Genomic DNA, 18,440 nt, shown 5'->3' with positions numbered 1-18,440 from the left:
GCAAAAGCCATCCTAGGCAACAAACACATGGCAGAGGGTATAACAATTCCCAATTTGAAACTATTACTACAAAGCCACTGTGATAAAAACAGCATGGTACTGGCAAAGAAACAGACCTGAGGATCAGTGGAACAGATTGGAAGACACAAGAACAATTCCAGATGTACTCAGCTACCTCATCTTTGACAAAGGAGCTGACCATCCTCAGTGGAGGAAAGATAGTCTCTTTAATAAATGGTGTTGGAAAAACTGGATTTCAACCTGCCAAAGATTAAAACTGGACCCTTATCTTTCACCATGCACTAAAGTAAAACCCAAGTGGATTAAAGATCTAAATATTAAAACAGAAACACTAAACTTGCTGGAAGATAAGTTAGGCAGAACTCTTGAAGACATTGGCGTAGGAAAAGACTTTATGAAAAAATCCTCAGTAGCACGGGAACTAGCAGAAAGGATAAACAACTGGGATCTCATCTCATTAAAAAGCTTCTGTACTTCAAAAGAAACCATCAGCAGAACTAAGAGACAACCTACAATGTGAGAAAAAATTTTTACCAGCTGCTCCTCAGACAAAGGACTGCTTATCTAGAATTTATAAAGAACTCAAAACAATCAGCCCCCCCAAATATAAAGACCCAATTCAAAAATGGGCATCTGAAATGAACAGACATTTCTCAGACCAAGAAGTAAAAGCAGCAAGTAAATATATGAAAAAATGTTCCACACCACTGGTCATTCGAGAGATGCAGATTCCACCTCACCCCACGAAGAATGGCTGCTATCAAGAAATCAAACAATAACAAATGTTGGCGCAGTGTGGGAAGAAAAGAACCCTTCTCCATTGTTGGTGGGAGTGCAGACTGATGGAACCACCATGGAAATCAATATGGAGATACTTCAAAGAGCTGAGACTAGAGGTTCCATTTGACCCAGCCATCCCTCTGCTGGGTATCTTTCCAAAAGAATTAAAAGAATCATATCACAGTGGTATATGCACACCTATGTTTATAGCGGCACAGTTTGTAATAGCTAAAACTTGGAAACTGCCAATTTACCCATCAGTTGGAGACTGGATAAAGAAGATGTGGTTTTTCTATAAAATGGAATACTACTCAGCCATAAAGAATGAGAAATTAGATTCATTCATAGGAAAATGGATACAAATTGAGGATATACTCCTAAGTGAAATAAATAAGTTATGCATGTGTGAATATCGAATAGCTTCTCTGGTGTGAAAACTACAACAGTACATAAGATCCTAATGAGATAACTGACAATGTGAAATGAGAAGAAAAGGGCTACAGGTGTAGAGAAAGTATGAAGGGTAGGGGAAATGTAATAAGGGAAAAGAAAAAATATGAGAAAATGAAAAAATGGAAATAAAGTGTTTGTAATGGGGAGGGGAGGAGGGGTCGAAGGGAGGGTGTGGATAAGGGGAAAAAATGAGAACCAAGACCTGTCATGTAAAGGTACAAGACCCCAATGATGAATGTAACTGTACTGTATACCTAAAATGCACCAATAATCTCAATTAAAAATATAAACTCAAAGAGCTAAAGCAAACCATGAGACTGATGCTCCATCAAATAGAGAACACCAATAAATAGATTAAAAGCAACAAAATAGAAAGATTGGAAAGTACAAATGAAATGAAATGAAATGAAAAATTCACTAGAGTTCAACAATGTATTTGAGCAGAATGAATTGGAGAGCTTGAAATTAAGTTAATTGTGATTATATATTTTGAAAAACAGAAAAAATTAAAAATGAAGAAAAATGAACAGTTTCAGAGACCTGTGAGAGTCATCAACATATGAATAATAGGAGTTCTGGAAAAGGTGGGAGAAATAGGGTCAGACAGAATAGGCGAAGAAATAATGGCCCAAAACTGCCAAAATTTGATGAAAAATTAATTTACATGTCCAACTTTAGGATCTTTCCAGCAGATTAAACTTAAGGATAGCCGGAGCTATATACATTATAATCAAACTATTAAAGCCAAATACAAGAAAATCTGGAAAGCAGCAAGAGAGAAATAATTCATACTGTACAAGGGAACCTCATCAAGATTAACAGATTTATCTTCAGAAACTGTGCAGGGGAGAAGGCAACCAGTGACATATTCCAAGAGCCAAGAAGAAAAACTTTCACCAAGAATTCTGTGTCTTCCAAAGCTATCCTTCACAGCTGAAGGAGAAAATAAGACATTCAAAGATAAAAACTAAGAGTTCATCACTTGCTTATTGGTCTTATAAAAATACTAAAGAAAGCTCTTTAGACTGAAATTAAAAACACTAGAATAACGTTTCAATGAAAAGAAAGAAATGAAGAGCACCAGTGAAAGTAATACATATGTAAATATAAAAGTAAAAGTATATTCTTACATGCAACCCCTTTTCCCATGTAATTTAAAAGACAGCTCTATAAAGTAACAGTTACAAATCTACAGGCAAAAAAATATAAAATGTAATTTGTGAAAATAACACAAAGGAGGAGTCCTGGTTATAAAGGAGGAAAAAAAGTTGATTTGGTAACTGTTGAAATTAAGCTAGGATTAATCTGAACTAGATAGTTATAAATTAGGGTATTAATTGTAATCCTCAGAGCAACCACTAAGAAAATAACAGAAAAATAGAAAGGAACAGATATTTCAAAGGCATTTAAATGATACACTAGAAAATGCCCCTTTAACACAAAAGAAGAGAATAGTAGAGGAATAAAAGAACAAAAACAACATAAGATTTCATAGAAAAAAGAAACCCCCAACATGGCAGCCACCGGCTGCTCTTTTTGTCCTTGACAGCCATTACATCAAGTATTTAAAAAATTAAAAGGTAGGCATTATAGTATAATGGATTTATACTATGTGCTGTTTAGAAAACATTAATTTTAGATTCAAAGACACAAACAGGCTGAAAGTAAAATGATGGGAAAAGCTGGGCTGGGGATTTAGCTCAGTGGCACTGCACCTGCCTATCAAGTGCAAGGTTCTGAGTTCAATCCCCAGTACCCCCCACAAAAAAAAGATGGAAAGAGCTGCATCATTGTATCAAGCAAAGAAGAACCAAAGTAGAGCAGGCATGGAATCTGACAAAATAGTCATCAGTACAAAAATTGTTACTGGAGACAAGGACATTTTATAATGATAAAAGTATCAATCAATCAAGAAGAAATAACATTTATAAATATATGTGCACCTAACAAAAGAGCCCCAAAATACATGAAACAAAAACGAGCAGAATTGAAAAATATAGGTAATTCAATAACAACAGTGGAGACTTCAATATCCCACTTTTGATAATGGATAGAACAACTCAGTGGTAGATAATTGAGGAGACAGAAGACTTGAATAATGCTATTAACAAACTAAAGGTATAAGACACCCACAGAACATATCACCCAACAAGAGCAGAATACACATTCTGAAGTACAAGATCATATGCTAAACAAGCTTCAGTAAATTTCAAAAATTTGAAATTATACCACAATGTTTTCTAACCACAATGCAATTAAATTAGAAATTGATAAAAAGAAAACCTTAAAAATTCTCAAATAGGTGTGAGTTAACAAATAACCACATTTTAAAAATCACAAGGGAAATTAGAAAATACCTTTACAGGAATTAAAATTAAATTTGCCAAAACTTAAAGGATACTGTGAAAGTTGTGCTCAGAGAAATATTAGTAGGTACAAATGCTACATTAAGAAGCACTAAAGATCATAAATTAATAATCTAACTTTTACCAGAAAATGGAAAAAGACTAAACATAAAGTAAACAGAAGGAAAAAACTAGTAAAGATTAGAACAGAGATAAAGACAGAGACTGGAATATAAAGAATCAACAAAACTAGAAATTATATCTCTTTGAAAAGATCAAGAAAATAGCAAACCATTAACTAGACTGACTGATAAAAAAAAAAGACTCAAATCGCTCAGTTCAGAAAAGTGGGGATAATTTTATAGAACTTAAAAGTAAAAAGATTACAAGAGAGTATCATGAACAATATTATACCAACAAACCAGCTATACTCAGAAAAGGGGATAATTTTATAGAACTTAAAAGTAAAAAGATTACAAGAGAGTATCATGAACAATATTATACCAACAAACCAGCTATCCTTAGTGTACTGGAAAAATTCCTGGATAGATACAAAGTGCCAAAAGTGACTTGAGAATGAATAGAAAACCTGAATAGACTGAGAATGAATCAGTAAGATGAAACATTTCCTGTGAAGAAACCCCAAGAACCAGATGTCCTCACTGGTAACTTCTACTAAGTATCAAAGAAAAATTAACATCGATCTTTCGTAATATTTTCCAAAAATAAGCAGTGAGAACATCAAAGGATTTTCATCAAGAAGAGATTATACTCATAATAAAGTAGGATATATCCTAGGAATAAAATGTTGGTTCAACATATGAAAACATTTACTAGATTAATAAAAAAGAAGAAAAATAATGTAAACATCTCTACCAATGCAGAAAAAACATTTGATAAAATCCAATTCTATTTCTGCCATCATCTAACCTCAACAAATTAGGAATAATAGAAAACATTAAACTCACAAAGTATGAACGTGATTGTTAATTTTACGTATCAACTTGACTGAGCCACGAAGTACCCGGATATTTGGTCACACATTATTCTTAGTATGTTTGGTTCTCGTTTCAGTGTAACTGTGGAAGGGATTCTGGATGAGATTAATGTTTGAATTGATAGATAAGGGGAAGCAGTTTTCCTAATGTGGGCACACCCCTTCATTCAACTGAAGACCTAAAGAAAACAAAAAGGCAGCCCCTCTCAGAGTAAGGGAAAGTTTCTTTGCCTGGATACTTGCAATGGGACATTATCAACCTTTGGACTTGGACTGAAGCATCAGCCCTTCCTGGATCTCAAGACTGGAAACTTTCAGCTGGAAGTTGCACCATTTATTCTTCTCATTCTCAGACCTTTGGACTTGGACAAGAAATGAAATGTACCATCAGCTCTCAGGAGTCTCCAGCTTGTGGACTGCAGGTATTAAGATGTCTTGGCCTCCATAGTTGCATGAGCTATTTCCTTACAATAAATCTCTTTATCGATTAATGTATCCCATTGGTTTTGTTTCTCTAGAGAATCTTGAATAATAAAACACCTATGTAAAATCCACAGCTAACATCAAATGAACAAAACAATAATGTATACTCTTGCCACCTTTATTCAACTATTTAGCATTATACAGGAAGTTCTAGCAAGGGCACTTAGGCAAGAAAGAAATAATAAATCATCCAGATTCAATGGAGAGAAGTAAAACCATCTCTGTTTGCTGATGACAAAATCATGACCTTGAAAGGAAGTTGCTAGAATGGGCTGTTTGCCATGGTCTAACCGAACTGGCTTCTGTGAGGTACAACATGTCTATAAGAACTGGCATCACTTTGCTCCCCAGCTACCATCTGCTACTGAGGTGATAGCACAGCTTTTTGGTTTTGTACAACCTTTATCCTTCATGTCCCAAGGACAGGGCCTCTTTGCATCTGCTATCTACCTACCTCCCTGAACCAGACTGATGACACATGCCATGTGAAACTGTCTTCAGGTTCACCCATCTAGGATATAGTACTTCCCAACTGCTGTGTTGAGGAAACAAATCTCTATGAAGCTTTCAACCTCCCAGGTAGCACTCAGTGCTAGGCCTAAGATTTACCTAAGAGAACTATTCAAGCCAGGAGGTAGAAAAAATGTTCTGTGAAGAGCCTGAAGATATAGGATGTAGAGCAGTGCTTTACAATGGATCAGTAGTCTAAGGGGGCATTCTCATTATTGGAAAGGGTTAGGAAGAACATTATCCCTGGAAGAAAGAGTCATGGAGGGAATCACAGTGTGGTATGGGAGACTAGTGAACGTCGAGGTAGTGGACAGGCCTAGGTAGCAGAAGCCGGCCTAATGAGGCATGTGGGTCATGGGCCTGGGCATAGAATGAGATCTTTGCTCAGAGTTATGAACCAATTGCAGGGGACATGTTATTCTGAGGCTCCAGTGAGATGTGGGCATGTGAAGCCCATGTGCCAAGAAGGTAAGTGTCAGACCCCAAGACATTGGATTGGAGAAAAGGGCTCAGTAGCTTCAAAGAGGCTCAATTAGCATGATCTCTGAAGGAGATTTTCCAACATGTCACCTAGAAATATTGTTATTCTATAATATTATGGAAAATGCTTTTATACTTCCATAATTCAACTGCAGTGGGGACAGGGAATCTATTTGAAAAGCTGTCAAGGCCATATCTGCGTGCCAGGCCATTGTGCAGCTTAGCCAATATCAATGCTATTCTGCAAGATTGTCTTGAAGATTCTCTCATCCTAAGCATGACATTATCACTCTCAGTTCAGCCAGAGTGTCTCATAATTGTGAACCCTCCCACTAACATCATTTGTTACATATGTAAATACATTGATTTTAGTTCTCATCCTTTTTACTTGTACATATTTATAAATCAGAAAAATGTAGTGCTCAGAACACATGTCCTGATTTTGGTCCTAAAAAGACTAACACCTCAACTTCCAGTTATATAAAAGATGTAGTGACTCCCCTCACTCAGGATAAGAATAAGTGTAAAATGGACACTCTAGGCAGTGAGCACCAAGTGCAAAGATAATGAGCTATGCTCTTTTCAAACCTACAAGAGGGGACACACAGACACACACACACACCCAGTTATTGAGTAAATGCCCACTTGCCTTCTGAGGTCAGTCTTGAGCTAAATTCTTATGCTGTCTAAATAGGTACCCTGAACAGCAAGAAGCACAAAGCAGGTTGCCTTACAGGTTTCTTCTTCAATGGGAAGAGCACTAACAGGTTTCCATGTCACAAGACCTGGATCTTCATCCTAGGTCCCTCACTGCTATTTAGGTGGTAAGTAAGTAAGTTCCTTAGCTCCTTTCTCCTTAACTCCACTTTCCTCTTCTGAAAAATTCCAGTATTGGTATTTGAATCCCAGGCTGTTGTGAAGATTAAGGAAGGCCTACTCCGGGAAGGTGGTCCATAACACATATTAAATGGCTGTTTGTGTTCCTTTGTTTGTACAAGACAGACATGATACAATCCCCCTTGGACCAATGGCAGATTCTTCACACTGCTCAGGGCCAGCTGGAACACACAGGGGTCCCCTTACTCCTGCATTTACTTGGGTTCTGAGGCTCAGGGTTTCACTAACATACAATTTTGTGAGACAATGGAAATTTCATCTGAAAGTATATAATTTGTTTCTTTCCCCTCTGCCACCTCACCCTTTCTTGGCAATCTCCCAAATAATGTACGAACTCTATAGCCTCAGCCACACTCTCCACAGAAAGCGGCATACATCTCTCTACAAAAACCATCGTGTCATGAAACACAGCGTTCCTTCTCTGGGTCTGAGCCTCTCACCTCCCAGCCTGACGTCATCCCTGCCCTCCCGAGGCTCTGCATGGACTGAGAGGGCGTTCCTCAGTGAGTCCCTATCGTGGAGTTTTTGAATGGACATCATGTGGGGAGCAAGACAGAGGATGTGCCCATGGCACCAGCTGTCTCTGATGATGTGGCCCAAGAACCCTAGGGTCATCAAGCCAAGTGCTGAGTGGGCAGGAGTTCCTACAGTCATGGAGGCCAGGCCTCCATGTGGCATAAAGAGGAGCATTGTCTTGGCAGCATAAAAGATAATTAGAGGAATAAGGCTGGTGGCAGGACTGCTTATTATTACCCGACCTCAACTGATGCTGTGCCCAAACAGTGAAACATAGGCAATTCATGGAATTCCTTTTCTTTCTGCACAATAATTATATGGCTCAAACCATGCAAACTTGTTACTAGTGGTATTTGCAAATGGATGACTTACAGACTAAATCTCATATTAACATTTCTTTCTCTGCATTGAGGAATCATTACCGAGATGACTTCATTTCTTTTGCCAAGAATTTATATCTGTTCTGGCTCACACACCACAAATTAAAATGTGGTTGAGACTGACTTATGAATTCAGTTGGAAAACTATCTCAGTTTTTAACATGGGGCTACCACTGCAAGTTCCATATGTCCACCTTGAGGTGAGTTCTCAGACTCAATTGACAATTCTTTGCCTTGTCTGTAATCAGTACTTTCTCTCTCTCCAAATCCTTAGCATCCTTTCTAATATCCCCAGTAGCAGAAGACCTCCCACCCACTTAGCAAAATAAGTGGAGTAAGTACCTGCAGCTACTATTTCTGTTCCTTGCCTGGAGACCTGCTCTACCTCATCTCCCATCTTTACTTCCATTTCTCCAGATTCAGAAGACCAAACGTCTTGACTAGACTTAGGTCCAAAACCAACCCTTCTTCTATGTTCCTTATTGATTGTTGACCCCTTGCCTCTTGGTCCACCAGTCAGACACTCTCTCCCCATATCTTCCAGCTGCTCCTCCCCGCTGGCTCTCCCCTCATCATGCAAACATATTGAAATTACTTCCACCCCAAAACAAATACAAGTCTGCATCAAATAGCTCCTTTCCTAGCTTTCTGCCTCCCTGGGTGCCAGGCTTTGAGAAATAAGTCCATGCTAGCTCTCCCCACTTTCTCCCTTCCCACCCACTCCTTCACATCCAAGCTCTCCCTGGTACTATACTGTGGCTATTTTGGGAAAAGTTACCAGGCTTCTGAATGGCTAAAGCAAGGAGCTTGATAGTTGTCATCTCACTATGACTTTTCTTCAGAAGATTCATTGGGAATTTCTGTCTTAAAATTTTCCTTTTTATTATTTCCAAGACAACTCCTCTGCTTCTAATTGTTTCTCTTTAAGGTTCCCTTCTTCCCACACTGATCTTCCTTCTCTATTATCACCAGTGGGATCTCTCTCCCGCCCATTTTCTTACTACCATGTTACTATACCTACTCCTCCTGCTATGTTCTCATTCTTATAATATGCCCATGATATTAGATTAGATTCCAAGCCATAAACCCCTTAACAAAATATTAGCAGGTGAAATTCAGCAATCCATGAAAATAATTATATACCACAATCAGGTGATATTTATTCCTGGCATGTAAACAAAGATGGCTCAATATTCAAAATCAACTAATGTTCTATCATATTAAAGGGCTAAAGATGAAGCTCACATGATCATATGAGTCATTTCAGAAAACATGTTTGATAATACCCACTCATGATAAAGCTCTCAGGAAAAAAACAATAAAAGAGAATATCTTTAATGTTATAAAAACATCTATCTATAAAAATCCACAGCTAACATTATATTTTACTGGAGAAAGGCTGAATGCTTCCTTCTAATAGCTGGATCAGGGCTAGGATGTCTGCCCAGTTCTATTCACAAGTGCTAAGTTCCAGTTAGTACTATAGTAGTATGGGAGAAAAACAGGAATAAAAACATACAGATCAGAAAGGAGAAAATGAACACATTTCTATTTACTGATGACATGATTGTCCATATGTAAAATCCCATTGAATTTACATATCCAAAACAAAATAAAACCAAAAAGCCTTCTAGAACTGATAAGTAAGTTCAGCAAGATCACAGGATACCAGATAAATGTACAAAAATTGTGTTTCCATATTCTAGCAATGATCATATGGCCACTGAAATTAAAAATACAGCACCATTTATAATTGCTAACATAAGAGATAGATATGTCTACATTAATGAAAGGAATGAAAGAATATGTAAATAATAGGAGAGATATAATGTGTTTATGCATTGGAAAATTCAATACAGTAAAGATGTCAGTTCTCTCCAAATTGATGTACATTTTTAACATGATTCCTATCAAAATTTCAGCAGAACTTTTAAAGATACAGAAAAATCTATTCTAAAATTGATATTGGCCAGACAAAAGAACTAGAATAGCTCAAGCAATTGTGAAAAAGAAGAGTAAGGTGAGAAGAATCCATCTACTCAATTTCAAGATTTATTATATGGCCACAGTATCCAAGTCAGTGGATACTGGCAAAAACACAGACACACACATCAGTGAAACACAGTACATAGGTATAGCCCCATATGATTATAATCAATTCATTTTTTATAAAGATGCAAAATGAATTTAATATAGGAAAGACAGCTTTTCAATAAATGGTGCTGGACAGTAGGACATGATAGGTGTGAAAATCTCACATCTTACACAAAAATTAATAGTGCATCATGGACTTAAATGTAAACTGTAAAAGTATAAAAACTTTAAGAAGAAAAAAAAGCACAGGAAAAAAGTGTTTGCTATCTAAGGCTAGTCTAAGAGTTCTTAGAATTGACCCAAAAAGTACAACCCATAAAAGCAAAAACTTGATAAGCTGGAATTTGTCAAATTTTTAAAAACATTTGTTTGGTGAAGTGGATGAAAAGACAAGACACAAATTGGCAAAAGTACTGCTGAGCTACATATGTGAGAAAGGACTAGTATTTGGAATATATAAAGAACTGTAAAAATTCAACAGTAAAAAAGCAAACAATCCCATTAGAAAATAGGCAAAAGATACGGAGAAACATTAACTGAAGAAGATATACAGATGGCAAATAAGCACATGGAAAGATTTTTAACATTACTGACTATCAAGGAAGCTCAAATTAAAACCACAATGAGATATTATTACACACCTATCAGAATGGCTAAAAAAGAAATGGTTACATCACCAAATGCTGGCAAGAATGCAGAGAAACAGGATCACTCATGTATCACTGATAAGAATGGGAAATGATACAGCCACTCAGAAAAAATGTTTGGTATTTTCTTAAAATAAAATCAAGCATGCAACTATCATATGATCCAGTAATTGCACTCCAAAGAAATGACATAGGTTCACACGAAAACTGATACACAAATACTTACTGCAGCTTTACTCATAATGGCTCAAACCTGGAACAAACCAAGTATCTTTCAAAGGTCAATGGCTAAACATAGTGTAGTACACCCTTTCCATGGAATGCTATCTGGCAATAACAAGGAATTGTTAATACAATTCCTTAATACATGCGTTAATACATGCACCAACCTGGATGAATACAAAATATTTCCTAAGTGAAAAAAGCCAATCCTCAAAGCTTAGCTACTATTGTGTATGACTGCATATATGGAGACTAGGCACTGCCAGGGGATAAGGAGGATGGAAGCGAGGAAAGTTAGGTGTGGCAATGTGAAGGATCTTTGCGGTGATGGTGGTGTTCTGTATCTTGACTCTGTGTATGACAATGTCATGGTTATGAAGTTGTGCTATAATTTGGCAAAATGTTGCCATTGGGGAAACTAGGGAAATATTTATTGTTTCTTACAACTACATATGAATCTAGATTTATCTCAAAATAGAAAGTTTATTTAAAAATAACTGCAGTAAGAGGATAAAAAGACCTGTCATGTAAAGGTACAAGATCCCAATGATGAATGTAACTGTATTGTATACCTAAAATGTACCAATAAACTCAATTAAAATAAAAAGATATTGTTCTTCTGGTCCTTCTAAGGGCTGAGGCCCAAGGAAGATAGTTTTGTGTTGACCAGAGAAGGAGACGTAATGATATGCTAAAGGAGTGCAGTGACCTGGACAGAGGGAGAGAGGGAAAGAGAAGCAAAGAGAAAGAAACAGAAAGGGACAGAGACAAGAAAGAAGGGAACACAACAATGATGAATAACTGTATTGTATACCTAAAATGTACCAATAAACTCAATTAAAATAAAAAGATATTGTTCTTCTGGTCCTTCTAAGGGCTGAGGCCCAAGGAAGATAGTTTTGTGTTGACCAGAGAAGGAGACGTAATGATATGCTAAAGGAGTGCAGTGACCTGGACAGAGGGAGAGAGGGAAAGAGAAGCAAAGAGAAAGAAACAGAAAGGGACAGAGACAAGAAAGAAGGGAACACAGGAGAGTTTTAGGCTTCAAGCATTCATTTGAGAAACTGATGAGACAGCAAAGTCTGGACATAATGAGTATTGTTCAGAAGGGCTTTTAGGAGATATTTTCTGTGTGATATGTTATACGACTCTCTTATGGGCCTAGAAGAAAAGTTCAGTAAAGGTTTGCATTTATTTATCAAATTATTTTTCATTTAAGGTGAGATTGTGTTTATTTGAATATACTACTATGGCAGTGGTCTGTGAGGAAAACTGGTCAGATTTGGTGAATTTGGGTCTTAATCTGAGCCATTGGTCAGATAAATGATCATCTGGTTGTTATAGTCATGGTGCAAGACAGCAGAAGTTAACCAACAAAAGTAGTGAGATCATTTGAAAGTCACCTCCATAAAGTGGGAAATAGTGAGGTCTATTACAAAAGCAAAATTAGTATCACGAGGCATGGAGATTTAGGGCCCTGATGTGTGAAATGGAGAACTATATTTAAGCTAGGGAAGTCTGACAGTGGTATAGGCTGAGAATCAATATTCCTGTAGCATCAAGCAGTATACGTTTGCAAGCTTTGCCGATATTGGAAATTTTATGACACCAGCATTGTGTGTGCAGCTTTAGGAGAACTCATATTATTTTTTACTCCATCATCAAATCTAGAAAATATTTTGGTCTTCAAAAAATTGCCCTTTAGTCTCCCCTTATATAAATATTTAATGGGTGAGCTTTCACTTCTAATTTTTTCTTGATTTTTAAGCTTTAAGACATTGCACCAGATGTCATTACATTTATTGTCCCTAAGGAAACTTTGTAGAGCAAGTGCTTCCCCTGAAATACCTATTTAAGAAACTTTAAATTATGCTATTACTTTTCACATTTGCGCTGAACTATTTCCAGGCTTCATTTGTATATTTCGATTTTTTGGGTTAAGCTTTGACACTGGAACGAGTTGCAAAAAATGTACCATTTTACACTTTCTTCTACTCAGAGTATTTTATTTTTAAAGGAATATTGAGTTCTTTGCACTACCTGTTACTGTAGTGCTTTTTTTCAGGCTTGATAATACTTTGGTGTGATTATAAAACATGAAAGAGGTAAAAGGAGAGGAGCCCCCATATTGCTTTGGGGACATTTTATAATCTATATGCTACACCCACCTGTTTGACTTGGTGTTTTCTTTATTGTTTTACATAATTTCAGCTTCCACATATTATATGTATATATATTTTTAAAATATATATTTTGGGGAGAAAACACAACGTGTCTTTCTTTTCAGATTTTTACTATGAAAAAGAAAACACCTAAAATGATGACCAGGACAGAATAGACTAGGCCAGAAATAGCATCATGTGGCTTTACAACTATTTTTTGTCTCATTTTCTTTTTTTATACCAGTTCTAAATAACCAGAAAGATTTTCTCCAATTTTTTTCCTTCTCTAGTACATATGTGCAGCAGTGAATTAAACTACTATAAAACACCCAGATAAACCAATTTACAATCTTTGTTTACAATTTTTTACTGTTTTTAGGTGAATGTATGATGAGAAAATCAACATTAATAATATGGATTTTCTCATCACAAAAAAATAAAGGATCTCAAGCACCAAAATCAAGTTTTGTCAACAGAATCTATTTATCTTCATTTGAATGTCTTCTACAATATGTAAAAAGTAATAAAATATCTTACATCCACATGTATAAGAATTTCCATAACTGTATATATGCCTCTAATGTATTCCCCCAAGATTTTCAACTGTTTGTTTGACAAGTGAAAAAATAAATCTGTTATCAGTTGAAATTTTTGGTTGATAACATAGTAAGGATTGTTTTGCAGGCAGAAAACATGTAAAGCAGTATTAACATCTAAGCAAACAAGTGTTCTGTATCTACTTTAATAAATGGTATTATTTTAAAAAATAACTTCCAATCAGTGTCAAACATGCCCAGACATGTTATGAATCCCTGTCTGGCCACTGGAGAGCAGAGTGTCATGAAGGGACCAGCAATCAATCAGACACCTGTTACCATGCACGTCCAGCCTGTGGTTAGACACCTCTCCAATTCTGTTACAGGGGTGGTAGATCCTGAGGCTGGAAGTACAGAAGGTAAAGAGAATGTGCATGGCCCAGCCCTAGTAATTACTCTGGGCGCAAAACCACAAAGACAGCTCTGTGCAGAGTGCCTGCCAACTCAAGAGAGGCCCTACAGCTGAGTGGAGATGTGTGGAATTCAGAGTTCACCACTGCACAATAAGGGTAAGGCAAACTGGGAAAAGCATACGTGGTCAGGACCTGAGGACTTTTGCCCCAGTTCATTTAAGGGCACTGCTGAGTGCACTTTGGAAAGGAATGAAAAGCTAGCTTCTAACGGAGAAACAATTAATGGTCAAGCTGATGAACAAACTCAGATCTTCCCAGGAATCCTGACTTCTTGCAGTTGGGGAATCTAATTTAGACAGAAAAAGAGAAAACAGAGTCCTTAGCTACCCCCAGAAAACCCAGTGGAGCAAATAGTGGGGTTGGGACCGGAAGCAGGATGCAGACCTGGGCCCCAACTATGATGCAGGTGTGACTCAGCCTGTTGAGGTCAGGTCCTGGCAAGACAGGTTCCGGTAGGTGGGGCTGAACTGATGGAAGCAAAGAGATTGCTTTACATAAGAAAATGTAGGGAGAAGAAAGATCTAAGGGGTGGTGGAAGACTGTGGATTTGAGCAGCTGTTGGAGGGAGAGTCTAAGGGAAGAAAGAGAGTCTAAGGGAAATTTTTAGAAATTATTACCTTGGGTTGGGGGTTGTAGCTTAGTGGCAAAGTGCTTGCCTACAAGGCTCTGGGTTTAATCGCAAACACTGAAAAAAGAAGTGCAGCTAGCAAAACCATGAAAAGAAAGTATTGTCTTTTTCTATGTTTTTCGTCCTTGACTAACAACTGCCAATGGTTCTGAGAAAGCTCAGCCTATTGGAGATCTAGATATGAAATGTTTTCATTTTTTTTTTCAGTAGAATCTCTCCAGCTCTACTTGTCATCCTTCCCTTTTCCACTGTTTGGTAGCTCCCCTATTGGCAGCTGTCAAAATCTCATAACTTTTTTACCCATTTTTTCATTATTGAAATAGTATCTCTCCAGTACTGAAAACTCCAGGGCAGGCTGAAACTGTGGCCCCAGCAACCTGAAGTAGAGGACGTCTCTCAACCCTAACCCCTCTGCATTTTGAACTCTAGCTTTAAGGAGAGAGGGAACAGAGGCTCTTGATTCTCGGGTGTAGCTACTTCTGTGGCTAGCACCAATGGGATCATGGTAACCTCTGGAAGTTAAACATTCAGAAAAGTTAGACTTTCCTCTCTTGAGCCAGCAAAGCTTCCACCTTGCAAACTCCTTGACTTGGGTGGTCCTCCTCTCAGTAACGGCCTCTGGGACACTTTACCCAAAAGACTACTCAAACTTAATCATCTTCTATGTGTTATTGGACTGTGGGAAGCAGTGATATCTGTGTGAGCAAAGATCAGGGAAAAGCTGTTCTATGGGCACCCTTTTTCAAGATCTGCCATCATTCTGTCCCCCTTTCTCTACAATCCTCAGGGTTAGAAGCTCTATGGGTTAAAGAATCAGTAAATTTCAAAGACTGATAATCTCTAGACCCTGGCTTTGTGCAGCTGAAATGATGCATGTTTTCCTAGTTCACCTTCCTTTGGTCACCTCTAGCCTGAGGTGGCCTCATCCACTTCTCTAGGCCCAGTTCCTTGGCTTGCACCTTGCAATTCATGCCCTACTGACAGTGAAGTGCACATATTTCCTATTTATGATGGCAGGCCACATATCCTGTCTCTCCCCACCGGGTGCCTAGAAAATGCTCCTTCTTTGAAATCAGAGCACACTTCAGTCCTCTCCCACTTAGTCTAGGCCAGTGATGGGAAACCTGTTAGAGGTTTTAATGATGCTAACATTAAAGTGGCACGTGTCCCACAGGTTCCCCACCATTGGTCTAGGCCAAGTATCCCTTTCCACTGCTCCAGTCTCACCCTGAGAACATTCTTGCCCTGAGCTTGTGTCCAAATACATTAAAATAGCACTGGTGTGTATCTGACTTCCCTACCAGACTAGACATTCCTTGCACACAGTAACTGGCCTTTTTCATTCCATTTGCTGTGTCCAGGGCAGCTCCTGACTCATAGAAGGCAGTCACTAGACGTTTGTTGGTCAGACCAAAAGGAAGAAGGAAAAATGGGCTTAATGTCTTATCTTTTACAGTGAGGGGATATGTGCAGTGAACACTTCAGTTTGGGGACTCCAGCATCTGATTCCTTCCTAGTTTCAAAAAATGAACCATTATGGGAATATTGATAGGATATGAGCCAGCCTTTGTGGCCAGTTTAAAAAGCCACATACTTGCCCCCAGATCCTTACAATGAGAGCCCAAGCCTTAGTCAGATAGTAGAAAACGCTGCTGAGGATCTATACCCAAAGGAAGGGAAGGAGAAAGCAGAGCCTGTACCTGGGGTTGTAGAAGTGGTAGCAATAGAACTCCGAATAGGCTGGTCCTGGGTGTGACTTGGATCTAACTTCCTGACTCCTGCCTACTTCCCTGCCTTGGTTTTCCAGACCTCCTACCAATTCTATGACCAAACAAATAGCCCTCCACACACATGCTTTTCTATTCGAGGTAACAAAGGGCTTCTTTTATTTGCCAAAAAGAGGTTTAACTAGTATACCTAACATATGTGTTCACAAATATAAATTTATGCTTGACTTTGAAAAGGATTTTTATTCGTGTATATACAAATATATAGATTTACATATTTAACCTAAAGGCATACATAGTCTAAATATATTTATTGATATATTTCATCTAATATTAAAGATAGTAGAATAAAGTGGAATATACAACTTGCAAATCACTAAAGTAAAAAAGGGCAAATAAAAATTGGTCAATATACCAAAAGATAGTAAAACATAAATCCATGTAAGCATAAGAATAAAGACATTAGATCAGTATTGTTGGTTATCATAATAAAAGTGACAAAGCTGGACTCTACTTTGACATAGAAGGGTTCTTGGAATTAAAAAGGATAAATCCAACACAGTATGGTAGATTTTTGGATTGTCTTTCTTAGCTTCTTCTGTTTGAAGAGATTGTAAAATGGAAAATTACCTTTCCATAAGCCTTCAAAATGAGGTGTTAGGTGCAGATATAGTGGAGCCAATAAATATGCATTTTAAGGGGCTTTGGCAAGTACAGGTGAAATGGAGTCACTTTCCTGCTGCTGGGATGGGAAACAAACTTCAACAGATAGGACCTATGTTCCAGGGTCTGGTCACCAGTTCTAAGGAGTCAGAGGCAGCCATACTGGCAGCAGTAGCAATAGCTTCCTAGTCTCTGGACAGCAGCTGCAGTGCTATGAACTCAGATCAAATACCCTAAACTCTTCACTCCTCCAGCCTCCCCTAGTGTTTCTGGTAGTACTAATTCCCTGTATTAGGTACCTCGCCACTCGAGACCCGTTAGTTGGTTGTATTTCTTCCATGAAAATCTGAGTCATATGTGTTGCTTTTAAAAGACAGGCCTATAATTAAGAGACTCATAAATCTCTTCTTTAAAGGTACCCCAAGAAAATATGTAAATGAAAACAAAACAAAGCAAAAACCTAAGTAGGGATGGTAATATTAATATCAAAGAAAAATATTATAGAAATTATATCAATATAAGATGAAAATAACAAAAAGATAGACTCATATATTTTTTTCTCATTGAGTTTATTGGTACATTTTAGGTATACAGTACAGTTACATTCATCATTGGGATCTTGTACCTTTACATGATGGGTCTTGGTTCTCATTTTTTCCCCATACCCCTGCTCTCCTTTCACTCCCTCCTCCCTTTCCTATTTACAAAAACTTTATTTCCATTTTTTCATTTTCTCATATTTTTTTCTTTTCCCTTATCTCCTTTCCCCTGTCCTTCCCACTTCCCCTACACCTTTAGCCCTTTTCTTCCTATTACACATTGTCAATTATACCATTAGGATCTTATTTACAATATAATTTTTCACACCAGAGAAACTATTCAGTATTTATACATGTGATAGACTCATAAGTGTTTATGTTCTGCATAAAATATTAGCTAATTCTTAAAAATAAAATCTTAAAAATAAAGAAGAAATTGATAAAACTTGAATCTTAGTGGCAACATTTATTATTTACTTCATAGGCTTTGATGAATCCAATGGATACAAAGGAACTAATATGTTTTTTAACATATGTAGTCTACAAACATGAATTTATATTCTTTCAAGATGTCTAGGTCACTTGTAAACTAAGATAATAAGGCTGTAAAAGAAATGTCAATAAATATTTAAATGTAAATTATCTTTTGACCATAACCTAAAACCACAAAGAATTAGTGAGAAAAATATTGAATAGTAGAATCTGAATGCCAGGAAATTAAGCAATATTCTTCTAAATAACTCTTGGGTAAGAAAGGAAATGAAGCATGTAATTAAATATTGTTTTGAAAATAGCAATAATAATACACTAGATTTCAAAACTTCTGGTGGGTGACAAAGCTATACTCAGAAAAAGATATTTTAGGATGCTGTTACTTTTCAAAGGAA

At 37.3% G+C, this 18,440-nt stretch overlaps 1 long non-coding RNA gene across 1 annotated transcript in view; it reads right to left on the bottom strand.

Annotated features, from left to right (window-relative positions):
• Positions 1 to 16,425, bottom strand: part of LOC104852129 — a 37,603-nt gene extending 21,178 nt beyond the window's left edge. The window contains exon 1 of the long non-coding RNA XR_777417.2: positions 16,325 to 16,425. This is a non-coding gene — a long non-coding RNA (uncharacterized LOC104852129). The remainder of the gene's footprint in view (positions 1 to 16,324) is intronic.
• Positions 16,426 to 18,440: the final 2,015 nt, after the last annotated feature.

The sequence above is a fragment of the Fukomys damarensis genome, unplaced genomic scaffold, assembly GCF_012274545.1.
Source record: "Fukomys damarensis isolate Sample0158 unplaced genomic scaffold, DMR_v1.0_HiC HiC_scaffold_2, whole genome shotgun sequence".
Taxonomy (NCBI): domain Eukaryota; kingdom Metazoa; phylum Chordata; class Mammalia; order Rodentia; family Bathyergidae; genus Fukomys; species Fukomys damarensis.
This window is presented reverse-complemented; position numbering and strand designations above follow the sequence as displayed.